Raw genomic sequence first — 16727 nt, 5'->3', positions numbered from 1 at the left:
GACAGGCTGGGTGAGTGGGCGGAGATTTGGCAGATGCAATATAATATTGGAAAATGTGAGGTTATGCACTTTGGCAGGAAAAATCAGAGAGCAAGTTATTTTCTTAATGGCGAGAGACTGGAAAGTACTGCAGTACAAAGGGATCTGGGGGTCCTAGTGCAAGAAAATCAAAAAGTTGGTATGCAGGTGCAGCAGGTGATCAAGAAAGCCAACGGAATGTTGGCTTTTATTGCTAGGGGGATAGAATATAAAAACAAGGAGGTATTGCTGCAGTTATATAAGGTATTGGTGAGACCGCACCTGGAATACTGCATACAGTTTTGGTCTCCATACTTAAGAAAAGACATACTTGCTCTCGAGGCAGTACAAAGAAGGTTCACTCGGTTAATCCCGGGGATGAGGGGGCGGACATATGAGGAGAGGTTGAGTAGATTGGGACTCTACTCATTGGAGTTCAGAAGAATGAGAGGCGATCTTATTGAAACATATAAGATTGTGAAGGGTCTTGATCGGGTGGATGCGGTAAGGATGTTCCCAAAGATGGGTGAAACTAGAACTAGGGGGCATAATCTTAGAATAAGGGGCTGCTCTTTCAAAACTGAGATGAGGAGAAACTTCTTCACTCAGAGGGTGGTAGGTCTGTGGAATTTGCTGCCCCAGGAAGCTGTGGAAGCTACATCATTAGATAAATTTAAAACAGAAATAGACAGTTTCCTAGAAGTAAAGGGAATTAGGGGTTACGGGGAGCGGGCAGGAAATTGGACATGAAGCTGAGTTCGGATCGGTCAATGCCCTGTGGGTGGCGGAGAGGGCCCAGGGGCTATGTGGCCGGGTCCTGCTCCGACTTCTTGTGTTCTTTAGATTTGTGGTTGGGATCAGATCAGCCATGATCTTATTGAATGGCGGAGCAGGCTCGAGGGGCCGATTGGCCTACTCCTGCTCCAATTTCTTATGTTCTTATGTTCTTACTCCCTAAGATAAAAACCGTGAGGGAGGTAACAAGAAACCACCTCAGCTACTCTTCCATAGTAAGTGGCTCAAGAATCTCACATGTGAGACTTGAGTTAGGACCTGTCCTGGGGCAGGACACAACTGACGGATGTAAGAGAATTAGGACAGAGAGCAAGAGAAACACTTTTTACGCCAGATATGCGGCTGTAGAATGCACTACCAGAGTTAGTGATTGAAGCAGAGACCATGGCAACATTTAAGAATAGGTTAGATAGGTGGTTGAAAGAAAGGGGAATGTAGGGATATGGGAAATTAGCACATGAAATTAGGACCACTGCTCTTGTAGAGGATAAACTCCAACATGGACAGGATGGGCCGAATGGCCTGTTTCTGTGTATTAATTTCTATGTAATTCTATGTTTCACGGCTAGAGGCCTGAGAATAGATCTTTCCACCCTTTCGGTCAGGGAATGGTTATGACATGAGGAACTAAAGAGCAGGTAACCTTTGTTTCCAACCATCATGTTTTACATTTTTACTGTGTTTTATCATTTTCTAGACAAGTGTATGGTTTTACCTTACCTCAAAAACAATACATTAAGAAGAGCAGATAAAGAAAAAAGAAAGCTTGGCACTGCTAATATTGGACTGTTTGGGTTTTGATTTGTGGGAACGGAGTGGGGCAGCTGAGTTACTGCACTCTTTTTACACTCTGAGGTTTGAATACAGAGCAGACTACGAAGATGACACTCTCTTCCATCCCCTAACTGTAAGAGTCATACGTAGAATGAGTTGGCCAGCCTCAACTCAGTTGCTGGAGCCCCAGCATGAATGCTGATCATTGAGCACTAATTGATATTATAGTTGCAATCACAAAGAGGCCTAAAGGATGCCCCATTTGGGAGGTCGAAGAGTTTACAATAAAGCAGTTTTGAGGGCAGGGGCACACTTCTGAAACTGAAGGAGAACTGAGATCTGTACCTGACCTGTGCTACACTAAATCTACATTTTTTTTTGCTTTTTAAAAAATTATTACTTGTCTGTCTAAATCAGGAGTCTACTGTACATTTGCAGAGTCCCACAATATTAAAGCAGGGTTCTTCCTCCTATCGCTACTTTTCCCTGGATTGAAGGCTGGATAGAGAGTATCAGTGAACAATTCACTGAACGTGTGCAGGAGTGTCATGGTGTCCACGTTGTAAAATGCCAACTGACCGCCTTCGTAATCTAAGAGCACCCCGAGCCTCTCCAATCGGTCCACGTTCAGAGGCATAGAGACATTATTGTGCCACACCATGTATTGTGACCGATCAAAAACCAGCAACCAGGCCATTGGGCTGTTCGTAAGACTGTCGTCGTCATCTCTGGGTATGGATTGGTAAACAACCCCTACACTCCAGTCAGTGTGATCTTGTACTATCACCTCCCAGTAGTGCTTTCCTGATGAAAACCCCTCTGAGCCCAATACGTTAGTCATGTGAGTAAATCGCTTTGGGGACGAGGGGACACCTTGAGCCGTTTCGCTGAATGAAACACTTTTCCTGTCGTCAGAGATTTCCAGTGCACTGTTGGCGGTTTCCACGTCCAAAGAAATGTTTCTAGCCCCTATGTTGGGAGAAAAACAACACAAATTAGGATTAGATCAACAAGAAAACTAAAAGCTTCCATGATTTCCTCTTGCCTCTGAGTCAGAAGGTTGTGGGTTTGAGTCCCATGCCAGAGACTTGAGTACAAAATCTAGGCTGACATTCCAGCACAGTACTGATGGAGTGCTGCACTGTCGGAGGTGCCATCTTTCAGATAAGGTGTTAAATCGAAGCCCCGTCTGCCCTCTCAGGTGGACATAAAAGATCACAAGGCACTATATTGAAAAATCGCAGGGGAGTTCTCCATTGGCCTAGCCAATAATTATCCCTCAATAAACATCATTGAAACAGGTAATCTGGCCGTTATCTCATGCTGTTTGTGGGGCCTTGCTGTGCGCTTAAAATTGGCTGCTGCATTTCCTGCATTACAACAGTGACTACACTTCAAAAGTACTTCATTGGCTGTAAAGCACTTTGGGGCGTCCTGAGGTTGTGAAAGGCGCTATATAAATGCAAGTCTTTCTTTCATTCTTAGCAGGGAAGCCACTGCAGCTTTCCCACCAGGTGAAGGCCTGTCGGAAGAGGATTGGAAGTGGAAGAAACCATTCAAGGTAAGCACTTTGATACTTCCTGAGGTCGGGAAAGGCGCTATATAAATACAAGTCTTTCTTTTTTCTCATTGAATTCAGTCAGCCAGAATGTCCAGGCTGCTGGAATGAAGGTTAACTCTGTCTGCTGGCTGTGCAAGTCCATGAAATCAGTTCCAGTTCTCAGTGGTAATAATGGCCTTCAGGCCACAGCACAAAACTGCTCCTAATTCAATACTAATTGGCACTGAATTGACAATCTCACTGAGAAACCATAGAATGGCTAATGTGGGAAATGGAGATATGTCACACTGTTGCAGTGGGCGGGGGGACACTCTTTTGGGCTGAGGTATATTGTGCAGATTGAATATAAGGTGTCAGCCTTGACTCAGTGAGTCAGATGTTCGTGGGATCAGGCCCCACAGCAGAGGCTTGAGTATATAATCTAGGCTGGCACTTCTGTACAGGACTGAGGGAGTGCTGCACTGTTGGAAGTGCCGTCTTTTGAATGAGACATTAAACCGAGGCCCCGTCTGCCCTCTCAGGTGGACGTGGATGCACTATTTCAAAGAAGAGCAGGGATGTTCACCCCGGTATCCTGGCCAATATTTATCCCTCAATCAACACCTAAAAAATCTAGTCATTTATTTCATTGCAGTTGGCTGTGCACAAATTAGCTGCTGCATTTCCTACATTACAACAGCCACTACATTTCAAAAAATTTTTCATTGGCTGTAAAGTGCTTTGGGATGTCCTGAGGTTGTGAAATGCGTTATATAAATGCAAATTTCCTTTCTTTGAATAGGGAGAATTTTATTCTGCATTTAACCATACCATATTTGACCTGGGAGTGCTTGATGGTGACACTGAATGCCCAAAATGAAAATTGTTCCATTAACATCTCATGTCTTGATGAGCGCAAAATAGAACGACCAGCTGATGGCAGCCTGTACTAACTTCTGGATTCCTAAACTATAAAGCCCACAGGTTTTATCAGTTACTAAGCATCTGCTAACTTCATACAGCTATTCATGTTAATTCACATTCATAAAGGGCCAATTTTCTGAACAAGCACACCAGTCGTGGAGCCTTGGCCAGTGAGAGTACATATTAGGAAATCACAGGCACGCTCCTCCTGATAAGTGCTGTCGGCTGTCGAGGTTCCACTCCAAGAGAGCACATTTGGAAACTTGTCCCTTCACAGAATGATAAACCAGGGAGCCAAGCATCTAAAAATACACATCGAGAGAAAATGCAAGAGAATGTGCAAATTTGCTGCAAAGAAACTATGGGGTCGAATTTCCACAGGGCTTCTCCTAACCGTCCGTGGTAACTCCAGCATAAGATCAGCGGAGACCCCGGGGTGGAAACGGCGTAAACTTCATTTACGTTGTTTCTCCAGGGTTACAACGGATGATTGGGTGACCCCCCTCCAACCCAGTGGAAACTCAACCCCTACCACTGAAATCATCGTCCCTGCCCTATGTTAACAGGACAGAAATGCAACTTATAAATTTAAGATAATTGGCAAAAGATCCAGAGGGGAGATGAGGAGAATTTTTTTTAACGCAGCGAGTTGTTATGATCTGGAATGCACTGCCTGAAAGGGTGGTGGAAGCAGATTCAATGGTAACTTTCAAAAGGGAATTGGATATTTAGTTGAAAATGAAAGATCTACAGGGCTATGGGGAAAGACCAGGGAAGTGGGACTAATTGGATAGCTCTTTCAAAGAGCTGGCACAGGCACAAAGGCCTGAATGGCCTCCTTCCATGCTGTATGATTCTATGATAAATGAAATTGGCTCCTGGGTTGATTTAGACAACACTTTTCCACCAACACTGCATTGCAGCTTTAAGAGAAGTTTCTCTTTATAGATTATGATGGAGCCAGCAGTTCTTTCCTCTCTATGGGACTATCACACGTTACAGGATGTGAAGGTGCCTAAACATGCCTGAAGGCAGGAACCTCTCGTCTCAGCATGTTGAGCTAAATCCCGGGTCACACTTTATAAACTAAAGCTAAACTCCATCTGTATTGTTCTTTGTGCCAACTCGGAGTGGCAGAACAAATTGGGCTGAATTGCACAACACTCCTAAGAAATTATAGGCCAGTTAGCTTAACATTATAGTGGAGAAAATTTATTGAGTGTTATAAAGAATGCTATGAAAACTCGGTTAAAGTGCACAGAAGCCATGAGGAGTGCTCACACATGGATTTGCAAGTAAGTAGGTATGATCCAGGCAAGTAAATAAACTAGTGGAAGATGGTTATCCAGCACATACAATTTACTTGGATTTTCAGAAGGCATTCGACCTAAATTCCATATGGGAGACAGTTAAAGGCGATTAAGACATGTAGAATTAATAGCAAATTAACCAGCTAGATTAGAAAGTGGCTTGAAACTAGGAAGCAGAAGGCAGTGATAAATGGGAACAGCTCTGCCTGACGGGAACAGAGAGGAGTGGAGTGTGCAGCACTCTGTTTTTGGTAATATTTACTAATGAATTGAAAGACTGCACTTCTCGTGATATTAGAATAATTTTCTGACTATATCAAACTTTGTGACCATGTGGAAAGAACGATTTTCAAAAAGATCCTGATCAAGTAAGAAGACGAGCTAAGGAATGGCAAATGGGTTTTAATGTAAATAAATGTTAAATTAAAACAGTGAATTTGGAGAAAATTAAAATGCAAATTCTGAACCTGCTCACTAATCACGAAAGGCATTAACGGTGAATTAATGTGACCACGGATGCCTGTGCAGCCGGAATTCTGGGTGCAATGTGATGAACACAGTCCCCGCCCACAAAATTGGCCACGTCCCCCTGGGGACGTGGCCAATTTTGTGGGCGGGGACTGCTTCGGGCGAATTGACTTTTGAACCAGCATAAAAGATGGCGGGAACTCGAGCATAAGTAGTTATGGGCGTAACTCACTTACGTTTTAAATTCGGCAATCTTTTGCGCTGTTTCGGTCGATTCCGCCCAGGCTGCGATGATATCTGGGTGGAAACTAAATGGAATCTCCGGACCAACATTTTGGTGCTCAACATTCACCCGTGATGTGACAAATGTGTCGTGTTTTGCGATAGGCCGATATAAAAGCAGAGCCAGGCAAGCTGGGCCCCAATGGGACACAATCAATTGCCCCCCTCCCTCCATTAAGGGGTGACATTAGTAACATCTATAGGGAGGGTTGACGTACCCAAACTGATTTTCAACAAAATTTGACAAACTAAATCAAAACGGTGCATTCAGGGGGAATTAAAACGGAGGTGCCAAGATTCCGACACTGGTCGCGGAAAGCATTCAGCGATCCAGCAGTCTGGGCGGAATCGACTGAAACACCACAAAGATCGCGGAATTTAAAACTTAAGTGAGTTATGCCCATAATATTAAGTAGCATGTCAAAAATTATCTGCTTTCCTTTCTACTTGACAGGCACGTTGGTGTTAATGGTTCATCATGCGCAACTTAAAGTCTCCTATGAAGTGTTGAATGAGTGTCAATTAACAAAGGTGGAAAAGGAGACGTACTTGGTTGTGATCGATGAATATTTGCCAAAAGTATCTGGCAAACTCTGCATTCTGTTTTTGTTTCAGCTTTTCAACATTTACGGTTTTTCTATTTATTTCCATAAAACTGTTACATATTTTTTTCCTCTTTACTTTGTTGCATTTTAGGTAACATTGTAGAAATGGTCCAAGAGGTCACTGTATAACACGGGCTAAAAACATGATAAAACGTGTAATCTGGTTTGCACATTAAAATGGCTCCATTAACAGAAGTGAATAAAATGGTTGTCGAAAGAAAACATTTTCACGTTCAATCCACTTAGGACAAAAATTAATTTGTCAGGTATCTGGCTTTAACAAGACCCTTGAAAGGTTAATGTGATTTGTAATGTGTTGGCGGCATTGTATAGCCAACAGTAATTCAGCACCAGGGATGTTGATACCATGCTGAATGTGTGGACAAGTCTATGTGTAACCCAGTCCGCAATGTTGTGGGAGGCCTGCAATTTTTTTTTTCCTGAGGTACAGAGTATTCACCAAGGCACTTTTCCAGCTGGTAGCTCTTTTGGAACTCCAAACAACCTGATCTTTGTTACAGCGCAATGTGGCAATTGACAGACAAAATGAAGCTGTTTCACTTCTCAGTCTGCCTTCTGCTACTTACCGGCTTTCTGACGTGAACGCTGATTGCAAATGGCTCACATTTGGAAAAAAAAAATCAGCATCCTGCTTCTTCTTAATACAGAAAATTTGTCTGCCAACTCTAATAGCATTGGTGACTGCATTCTGGGTATCAAATGACTGCAGCAAATGGGCCAAAGGGTGTCTTCATCCAAATCCATCTTGCAATCTCTGGAGGCAATTTAGATGAGCCACATGAGCTGATCCCCGGACTTAGCTATGAGGGAAGACGGGAGAAACTTGGGCTTTTCAGCCTTCAGAAGGAGGAGACTAAGTTGAACTTATATAAGATGGTAAACTGTATAGAATAGATAGTTGTGGAACACCGTGACAATAGAACCAACAGGCACAGGCTTAAACTAAGAACTCAGGAATAGTTCAAAAAGAACAGCTTTTTGAACAACTTCATGGAGGCGAATACGTCAGCAAGATTATGCGCTGAGGGGACGATGGGGTCTTTCTGGATGGATGTACTAAATGGGCCGAGCGGCCTTCTTTATTTGTATCTATGTTATGATCTCGTCACTGTAACAAATCTGCCAATTCTCACTCCTTTTTGGCATTAGAATTACTCAATTTGATTTAATAAATATAATCCACATTAATGTACCTCACTGGTTGTAGAAAATAAACACCGTGGGGCCAACAAGGGGGAACCAGTGGCTGTGGTGTATTTGGATTTTCAGAAGGCTTTCGTTATGGTCCCACACAGGAGGTTGGTGAACAAAGTTAGAGCACATGGAATTGGAGGTAATATACTGGCATGGATTGAGAATTGGTTAACAGACAGAAAACAGAGAGTAGGAATAAACTGGTCTTTTTCAGGTTGGCAGACTGTGACTAGTGGGGTACCGCAGGGATCAGTGCTTGGGCCCCAGCTATTCACAATCTATATCAATGATTTGGACGAGGGGACCAAATGTAATATTTCCAAGTTTGCTGATGACACAAAACTAGGTGGGAATGTGAGTTGTGAGGAGGATGCAAAGAGGCTTCAAGGGGATATAGACAGGCTAAGTGAGTGGGCAAGAACATGGCAGATGGAATATAATGTGGAAAAATGTGAAGTTATCCACTTTGGTAGGAAAAACAGAAATGCAGAGTATTTTTTAAATGGTAAGAGATTGGGAAATGTTGATGTTCAAAGGGGCCTGGGTATCATGAGTCACTGAAAGCTAACATGCAGGTGCAGCAAACAATTAGGAAGGCAAATGGTATGTTGGCCTTTATTACAAGAGATTTGAATACAGGAGTAAAGATGTCTTACTGCAATTATATTGGGCCTTGGTGAGATCACACCTGGAGTATTGTGTACAATTTTGGTCTCCTTACCTAAGAAAAGATATACTTGCCATAGAGGGAGTGCAATGAAGGTTCACCAGACTGATTCCTGGGATGGCGGGATTGTCATATGAGGAGAGGTTGAGTAGACTAGGCCTGTATTCTCTAGAGTTTAGAAGAATGAGAGGTGATCTCATTGAAAAATACAAAATTCTTAAAGGGCTCGACAGGGTAGATGCAGGGAGGATGTTTCCCCTGGCTGTGGAGTCTAGAACCAGGAGTCACAGTCTCAGAATAAAGGGTAGGCCGTTTAGGACTGAGATGAGGAGAAATTTAATCTTTGAGGAAGTAACGGTGGATAAAGAGGAACCAATGGATGCAGTATATTTGGATTTCCAAAAGGCATTCGATAAGGTGCCACATCAAAGATTACTGCACAAGATAAGAGCTCATGGTGTTGGGGGTAATATACTGGCATAGATAGAGGATTGGCTAACTAACAGAAAACAAAGAGTTGGGATAAATGGGTCATTTTCAAAATGGCAATCTGTAACCGCAAGGCTCAATGCTGGGCCCTCAACTATTTACAATACATATCAATGACTTGGATGAAGGAACAGAGTGTCTTGTGGCCAAATTTGCTGACGATACAAAGATAGGTGGAAAAGCAAGTTGTGATGAGGACACAAAGTGTCTGCAAAGGGATATTGACAGGTTAAGCAAATGGGCAAAATTTTGGCAGATGGAATATAATGTGGGAAAATGTGAAGTCATCCACTTTCAGAGGAAAAATAAACAAGCAAAATATTATTTGAATGGAGAAATACTACAAAATGCTGTGGTACAGAGGGATCTGGGTGTCCTCGTACATGAAACACAAAAAGTCAACATACAGGTGCAGCAGGTAATCCAGAAGCCAAATGGAATATTAACCTTTATTTCTAGGGGGATGGAGTATAAATGCAGGGAAGTCATGCTACAACTGTACAGGGTGCTGGTGAGACCACACCTGGAGTACAGTTCTGGTGCCCTTATTTAAGGAAGTAGTTCAGAGAAGGTTCACTAGGTTGATTCCGGGTATGGAAGAGTTGTCTTATGAGGAAAGATTGAACAGGTTGGGTCTATACTCATTGGAGTTTAGAAGAATGAGAGGAGATCTTATTGAAACATACAAGATTCTGAGGGGACTCGATAGGGTAGATGCTGAGAGGATGTTACCCCTCATAAGGGAATCTAAAACTAGGGGGGCATAGTCTCAGAATAAGGGGTCGCCCGTTTAAGATGGAAATGAGGAGGAATTTCTTCTCCCAGAGGGTCGTGAATCTTTGGAATTCTTTACCCCAAAAAGCTGTGGAGGCTGAGTTATTGAATATATTCAAGGCTGAGTTAGACAAATTTTTGATCAGCAAGGGAGTCAAACGATATGGGGAAAGTGCGGGAAAGTGGAGTTGAGGTAAAAATCAGATCAGCCATGATCTCATTAAATGGCGGAGCAGGCTCGAAGGGCCGAATGGCCTACTCCTGCTCCTATTTCTTATGGTCTTATAGTCATGCCTTTGCTACCTCCGGACTGGACTGTTCCAGTCATCTCCTGGCTGGCCTCCCATCTTCCACCTTCCATAAACTTGAGCTCATTCAAAACACTGCTGTCCGTATCCTAACTCACACCAAGTCCTGTTTTCCCATCACCCCTGTGCTCATTGACCTACATTGGCTCCGGGTCCGGGAACACCTCGATTTTAGAATTCTCATCCTTGTTTTCAAATCCCTCCATGGTCTCACACCTCCCTATCTCTGCAACCTCCTCCAGCCCTACAACCCTCCAAGATCTCTGCGTTCCTCCAATTCTTGCCTCTTGCGCATGCCTGATTTTAATCACCCTGCCATTGGCGGTCATGCCTTCACCTGCCTAGGCCCTAAGCTCTGGAATTCCCTCCCTAAACCTCTCCACCTCTCTACCTCTCTCTCTCCTCCTTTAAAACGCTCCTTAAAACCTACCTCTTTGACCAAGCTTTTGGTCACCTGTCCTAATACTTCCTTATGTGGCTCAGTGTCAAATTTTGTTTGATAACGCTCCTGTGAAGTGCCTTGGGACGTTTTATTACATTAAAGGCTCTATATAAATACAAGTTGTTGTTGTTGTTGTGGTGGTGGTGCAGCCTTCTGACCTTTTAAGGAGGCTCTGGCAACACGGTTTTTTTCTTCATGGGGATCCATCTAGCAATTTCCACTCTGTCTAAATGAGAAGGAGGAGGAAGAATGTACAGCAACAGGAGGAAACAGCAAATACAGCTGCATCTGCTGGGTGATGAGATAAGAACATAAGAAATAGGAGCAGGAGTAGGCCGTACAGCCCCTCGAGCCTGCTCCACCATTCAATCAGATCATGGCTAATCTTCGACCTCAACTCCAATTTCCTGCCCGATCCCCATATCCCTTGATTCCCTTAGGGTCCAAAAATTTATCTATGTCAGCTTTGAATGTAATCAACGACTCAGCATCCACAGCCCTCTGGGGTAGAGAATTCTAAAGATTCACAACCCTCTTAGTGAAGAAATTCCTCCTCATCTCAGTCTCAAATGGCCGACCCCTTATCCTGAGACTACGCCATATAGTTCTAAACTCTCCAGCCAGGGGAAACAACTTCTTCGCCTCTACCCTGTCAAGTCCCCTAAGAATCTTATATGTTTCAATGAGATCACCTCTCATTCATCTGAACTCCAGAGAGTATAGGCCCATTCTACTCAACCTCTTCTCATTGGACAGTCCTCTCATCCCAGGAATTAATCTAGTGAACCTTCGTTAAACAAGAGAGAGTCTAACAACCTCCCCTTGACATTCAACGGCATTACCATCGCCAAATCCCCCACCATCAACATCCTGGGGATCACCATTGACCAGAAACTGAACTGGACCAGCCATATAAATACTGTGGCTACAAGAGCAGGTCAGAGGCTGGGTATTCTGCGGCGAGTGACTCACCTCCTGACTCCCCAAAGCCTTTCCACCATCTACAAGGCACAAGTCAGGAGTGTGATGGAATACTCTCCACTTGCTTGGATGAGTGCAGCTCCAACAATACTCAAGAAGCTCGACACCATCCAGGACAAAGCAGCCCGCTTGATTGGCACCCCATCCATCACCCTAAACATTCACTCCCTTCACCACCGGTGCACAGTGGCTGCAGTGTGTACCATCCACAGGATGCACTGCAGCAACTCGCCAAGGCTTCTTCGACAGCACCTCACAAACCCGCGACCTCTACCACCTAGAAGGACAAGGGCAGCAGGTACATGGGAACACCACCAGCTGCACGTTCCCCTCCAAGTCACACACCATCCCGACTTGGAAATATATCGCCGTTCCTTCGTCGTCGCTGGGTCAAAATCCTGGAACTCCCTTCCTAACAGCACTGTGGGAGAACCGTCACCACACGGACTGCAGCGGTTCAAGAAGGCGGCTCACCACCACCTTCTCAAGGGCAATTAGGGATAGGCAATAAATGCCGGCCTCGCCAGCGACGCCCACATCCCATGAACGAATTTTTTAAAAACGCCTCTAAGGCAAGTATATCCTTCCTTAGATAAGGAGACCAAAACTGTACACAGTACTCCAAGTGAGGTCTCACCAAAGCCCTATACAATTGTAGTAAGACTTCCTTACTCTTGTACTCCAACCCCCTTGCAATAAAGGTTAATATGCCATTTGCCTTCTTAAGTGCTTGCTGTACCTGCATGCTAACTTTTTGTGTTTTTTGTACCAGGACACCCAAGTCTCTCTGAACACAAACATTTTTTAGTTTCTCACCATTTGAAAAATATTCTGTTTTTCTATTCTTCCTACCAAAGTGAATGACCTCACATTTCGTCAAATGATACTCCATCTGCCACCTTCTTGCCCATTCACTTCACCTGTCTATATCCCTTGCAGACTCTTTGTATCCTCATCATAGCTTACTTTCCCACCTAGCTCTGTATCATCAGCAAACTTGGAAACATTACACTCAATCCCTTCATCCAATTCATTAATATAGATTGTAAATAGCTGAGGACCAAGCACTGATCCTTGCGGCACCCCACCGGTTACAGCCTGCCAACCTGAAAATGACCTGTTTATCCCTACTCTCTGTTTTCTGTCCATTAACCAATCCTCTATCCATGCTAATATATTACCCCCAATCCCATGAGCCCTTATCATGTGGGTAGAAGGAGGTGTGCTAATAGGAATCCTTCATGCTCCCAATAGAGTATATAAGCCCAGGAAACCTTATTTCACTTCTCTAAGAGTGCGTAAGTTGGCTGAATTCTCCAGGGAGGCTGTCACACAGTTGTGTCACCTCCTGCAACAAGATCTATAACCTACGGTCAGTGCGAGCACAGCATTGCCTGTTGCAGTCAAGGTCACTGCAGCCCTGAACTTCTTAACCTCTGACTCCTTCCAGGCTGCCACAGGGGATATCAGTTCTTGCTTGCATTAAGCAGGTGACTGATGTCATGTTTGCTAGAGCAAACACTTTCATCACTTTCCCCATGGACATCCAGAAAAAGCAGATTGCAGTCTTCCCCCAAGTCTAGGATGTTATTAAGTGCACCCACATTGTCCTGAGGGCTCCTTCAGATGAGCCCACTGCCTTCATGAATTGACAAGGGCTTCCACTCCATTAACGTGTGACTGGTGTGTGATCACCAGCAGTGCATCAGGCAGATTTGTGTCCTCTTTCCTGGCAGCTAACATGATGCTTTCATCTTACAGCAATCCTCCATCTCCCCTCTTCACCCCCTCCCTCCTGCACATCAAGTGAGAGGCTGGGTGTTTGGGGACAAGGACTCTCCCCTACACACTTGGCTCATGACTCCTCTCAGGAACCCACACTCTACTCTGTAGACGAGTTGCCCTACAATCAGATCCATGGCTCAACCAGAGACCTTCTTCGAGCAGACCATCAGAATCCTCAAGCAATGATTCCAGAAATTCCACAAAGAGTGTCCTGTAGGACAATGGCTTGGTGTTTGTTTCATAACTTTGCTCTGCAACAGGGACAACACATGGAGCCACGACTGGACGAGGACCTTCAACATGATGAGGAAGACAACACTGATGATGCAGAAGATGATGAGGAAGTGGAAGAGCTCTGACACTTGCCTGCAGCCAGAGCTCTTTGGCAGCAGATTATTGAAGAGAGCTTCAGCTGAACAATCACTGACCCCCTTGCATTAACAGTCATGTCTCCCAGTCCTTCCATCCTCCAATAAATTACATCTGCCCAAAGACTAACATTGATATTTATGTCAACTGGCATTGCAGAGTCAACAGTTACTACAGGAATACTCTGCATACAAAATATTCAAAAATGCTTATCATTTTACTAGCTTACACATACACCTAGACACTAATTATCAATCTGATGTGAGCCCACAGTGCCTGTCTTAACAGCTCTCTTATCTACTCTAGTGCTCCTACGAGGTGGTCCCCTGGTGGCTTCAGCATGTGAGGTGGAAGACTGCTGTGGTCCAGTTAAGGGCTCCTAAGATGCTTATGGTCAGCAACCTCTAGCATCTTGGGCTCAGCTACAGACTGTACCAACTTGGCAGCTGGTTTTCTGGCATCAGGGCAGGCAACGGTTCAGGGGTTGATGAGGGTCCAGACGTGCTGTCATCCTGAGAGAGGGAAACATGTTCCCTTCCCATTCTACGACTGCCCCTGCAATCGGGCATTCATGATCCAACTGAAGCCCCTATCCATTCGGTCTCACAACCTTTCCCAGGTGGAGGAGATGGTGGAGCCCAGTGCCTGCATAGCCCCAGTATGAGCTTCCCTGAGAGATGCTACTACTGACGTCACAGAATTCTACAAGGAAGGCCCAGCTGCAGAGTCCATTAAGGTGGCCACGCTCCATCTACATTGCAGAGTGTCGATGTCATGCACCAGAACCCCAAGCAAGTTATTAGTGGACTCTTCCACAATCTCCAACACGTTGCGCTAGCTCCCAGGCAGGCAGTCCAAGGCATTCAGCAATTGCTAGTGCACAGAAAACATCTTTCTTTAAAGGCTGTGCCCTTAAAGTCTGTCTTCTTTAACAGAGCTGGGACATAAGCTTATCCTTCAGTGAGCTGTTTCCTGGACTGCCCTTTCTAACTGCGCCTGCTCACTTGTGCTCGTGAAGTCAATGGAAATAAAAATTGGGAGAGATGTGAAACGGGCTGCCGATTTGATATCTCCCATTTTACACTATTGCACAAAGTCAAAAAGAACCCCGTTGTATGTTAAATGTGAGTTCATTTTTTTCTCCCATGTTTAAAGTGCACTAACACAAAAGTACAAGTTTACGCAGAGCACTGTTTCGGAGTTAAACAAGCACCCGAAAGCATGCAGGGCCCCAAAACCAGAATAAGACAGGCTGTTCCCGGCACACAAACAGGACACTACAGAATGGTAGGCAACAGAATTTCAAGCAGGCGCCTCAGAATTTTCCACATCTACTCCTTCTAATACATGTTGTTCTTATGGGAATCAAGGGATATGGGGATCGGGCGGGAAAGTGGAGTTGAGGTCGAAGATCAGCCATGATTTGATTGAATGGCGGAGCAGGCTCGAGGGGCTGTATGACCTACTCCTGCTCCTATTTCTTATGTTCTTATGTTTTATGTTAGAGCATTTTTTTAAAGAATAGTACAGAAGAAAATCCATGTCACATTAATGAAGTAAATAGAAGGAGACATTACTGTGATGCCTCATGTTAAACATGTTGCATTGCTACATTAATATAATTATCAGAAAAGTCTGAACAGGCTGGGGCACTTTTCTCTGGAAAAGAGAAGGTTGCGAGGCGATATGATAGAGGTATCTAAGATAATGAAAGGGTTTGATAGGGTAGATGTATAGAAAATGTTTTCACTTGTGGGGGAGTCCAAAACTAGAGGTCAGAAATGTAAGATAGTCGCTAATAAATCCAATAGGACATTCAGGAGAAACTTCTTTACCCAAAGAATGGAAAGAATGTGAAACGTGCTACCACAAGGAGTAGTTGAGGCAAATAGCATCGATGCATTTAAAGGGAAGCTAGATAAGCTCACGAGGGAGAAAGGAATAGAAGGGTGTGCTGATAGGGTTAGATGAAGTAGGGAGGGATCAGGCTCATGTGGAGCATAAATGTCGCCAGCATAGACCAGTTGGGCTGAATGGCCTGTTTCTGTGCCGTAGACCCGATGTAATAAAAGCAATGAATATACTAAAAAGTGCATCAGTAACTTCAGTGACGTAGCAGTGAACTGCGTACTAATTGATCCAAGAGATGTCTCCCATTGTACCTTGAAATGCCCTGTGGTACAGAAGTTTAATGTGGTGGTGTCTGGATGTTGTTCTTTGTCTGCAGTTCTGGTTCAGGGAGCTGACTCAGGTTTAAGATAATGCGATAGATTTTCGTCTTCACCACCTGGGCAGTAATCTGCCCGTTATAGGAACATAGGAACAGGAGTAGGCCATTCAGCCCATCAAGCCTCCTCCGCCATTCAATAAGATCATGGCTGATCTGCACCTCAACTACATTTACCCACCTTTGCTCCATATCTCTTGATACTCTTACCTAACAAAAATCTATCGCTCACAGTCTTGAAAGCTCCAATTGTTCCAGCATCCATAGCCTTTTGGGGAAAAGAGTTCCAAATTTCTACCACCCTTATGTGGAAAAGTGCTTCTTGATTTCACTCCTAAATAACCTAGCTCTAATTTTAAGATTTTGCCCCCTTGTGCTTGATTCCCCCACCAGAGGAAATAGTTTTTCTGTATCTACCCTATCGAATCATTTATCCTTTTAAACACCTCGATCAGATCACCACCTGAATAGTTATTGAACCCACGTGGTTTTCATTCCGTAACGGAAGGGCGATCCACTGAAAACTAAAATCTACCCCCATGTTTCTCGCTGCTTTCTTTCACACTATTCCCCACAGAGGTCCATCCAGGTGACACATGGGCCGTACTTACAGTGCATTGGATAGCAGTGTATCCTGAGAGTTCAGCTGCTACTGGACTGTGATCTCTTGCTGCTTCTTCTCCTTCAAAATGCCTAGCGTTGAGATGCTTGATGCTACATTCAAGCAGGACAAGAGCAGCAGGTACATGGGAAC

General features: G+C 44.3%; 1 long non-coding RNA gene across 1 annotated transcript in view; it reads left to right on the top strand.

The window, feature by feature from the left end:
* The window catches only part of LOC137320722 (uncharacterized), a 35445-nt gene extending 28543 nt beyond the window's left edge, over positions 1 to 6902 (top strand). The window contains exons 4-5 of the long non-coding RNA XR_010962629.1: positions 3073 to 3148; positions 6566 to 6902. This is a non-coding gene — a long non-coding RNA (uncharacterized lncRNA). The remainder of the gene's footprint in view (positions 1 to 3072; positions 3149 to 6565) is intronic.
* Positions 6903 to 16727: the final 9825 nt, after the last annotated feature.

This window comes from Heptranchias perlo, chromosome 1 (genome assembly GCF_035084215.1).
Source record: "Heptranchias perlo isolate sHepPer1 chromosome 1, sHepPer1.hap1, whole genome shotgun sequence".
Classification (NCBI taxonomy): domain Eukaryota; kingdom Metazoa; phylum Chordata; class Chondrichthyes; order Hexanchiformes; family Hexanchidae; genus Heptranchias; species Heptranchias perlo.
This window is presented reverse-complemented; position numbering and strand designations above follow the sequence as displayed.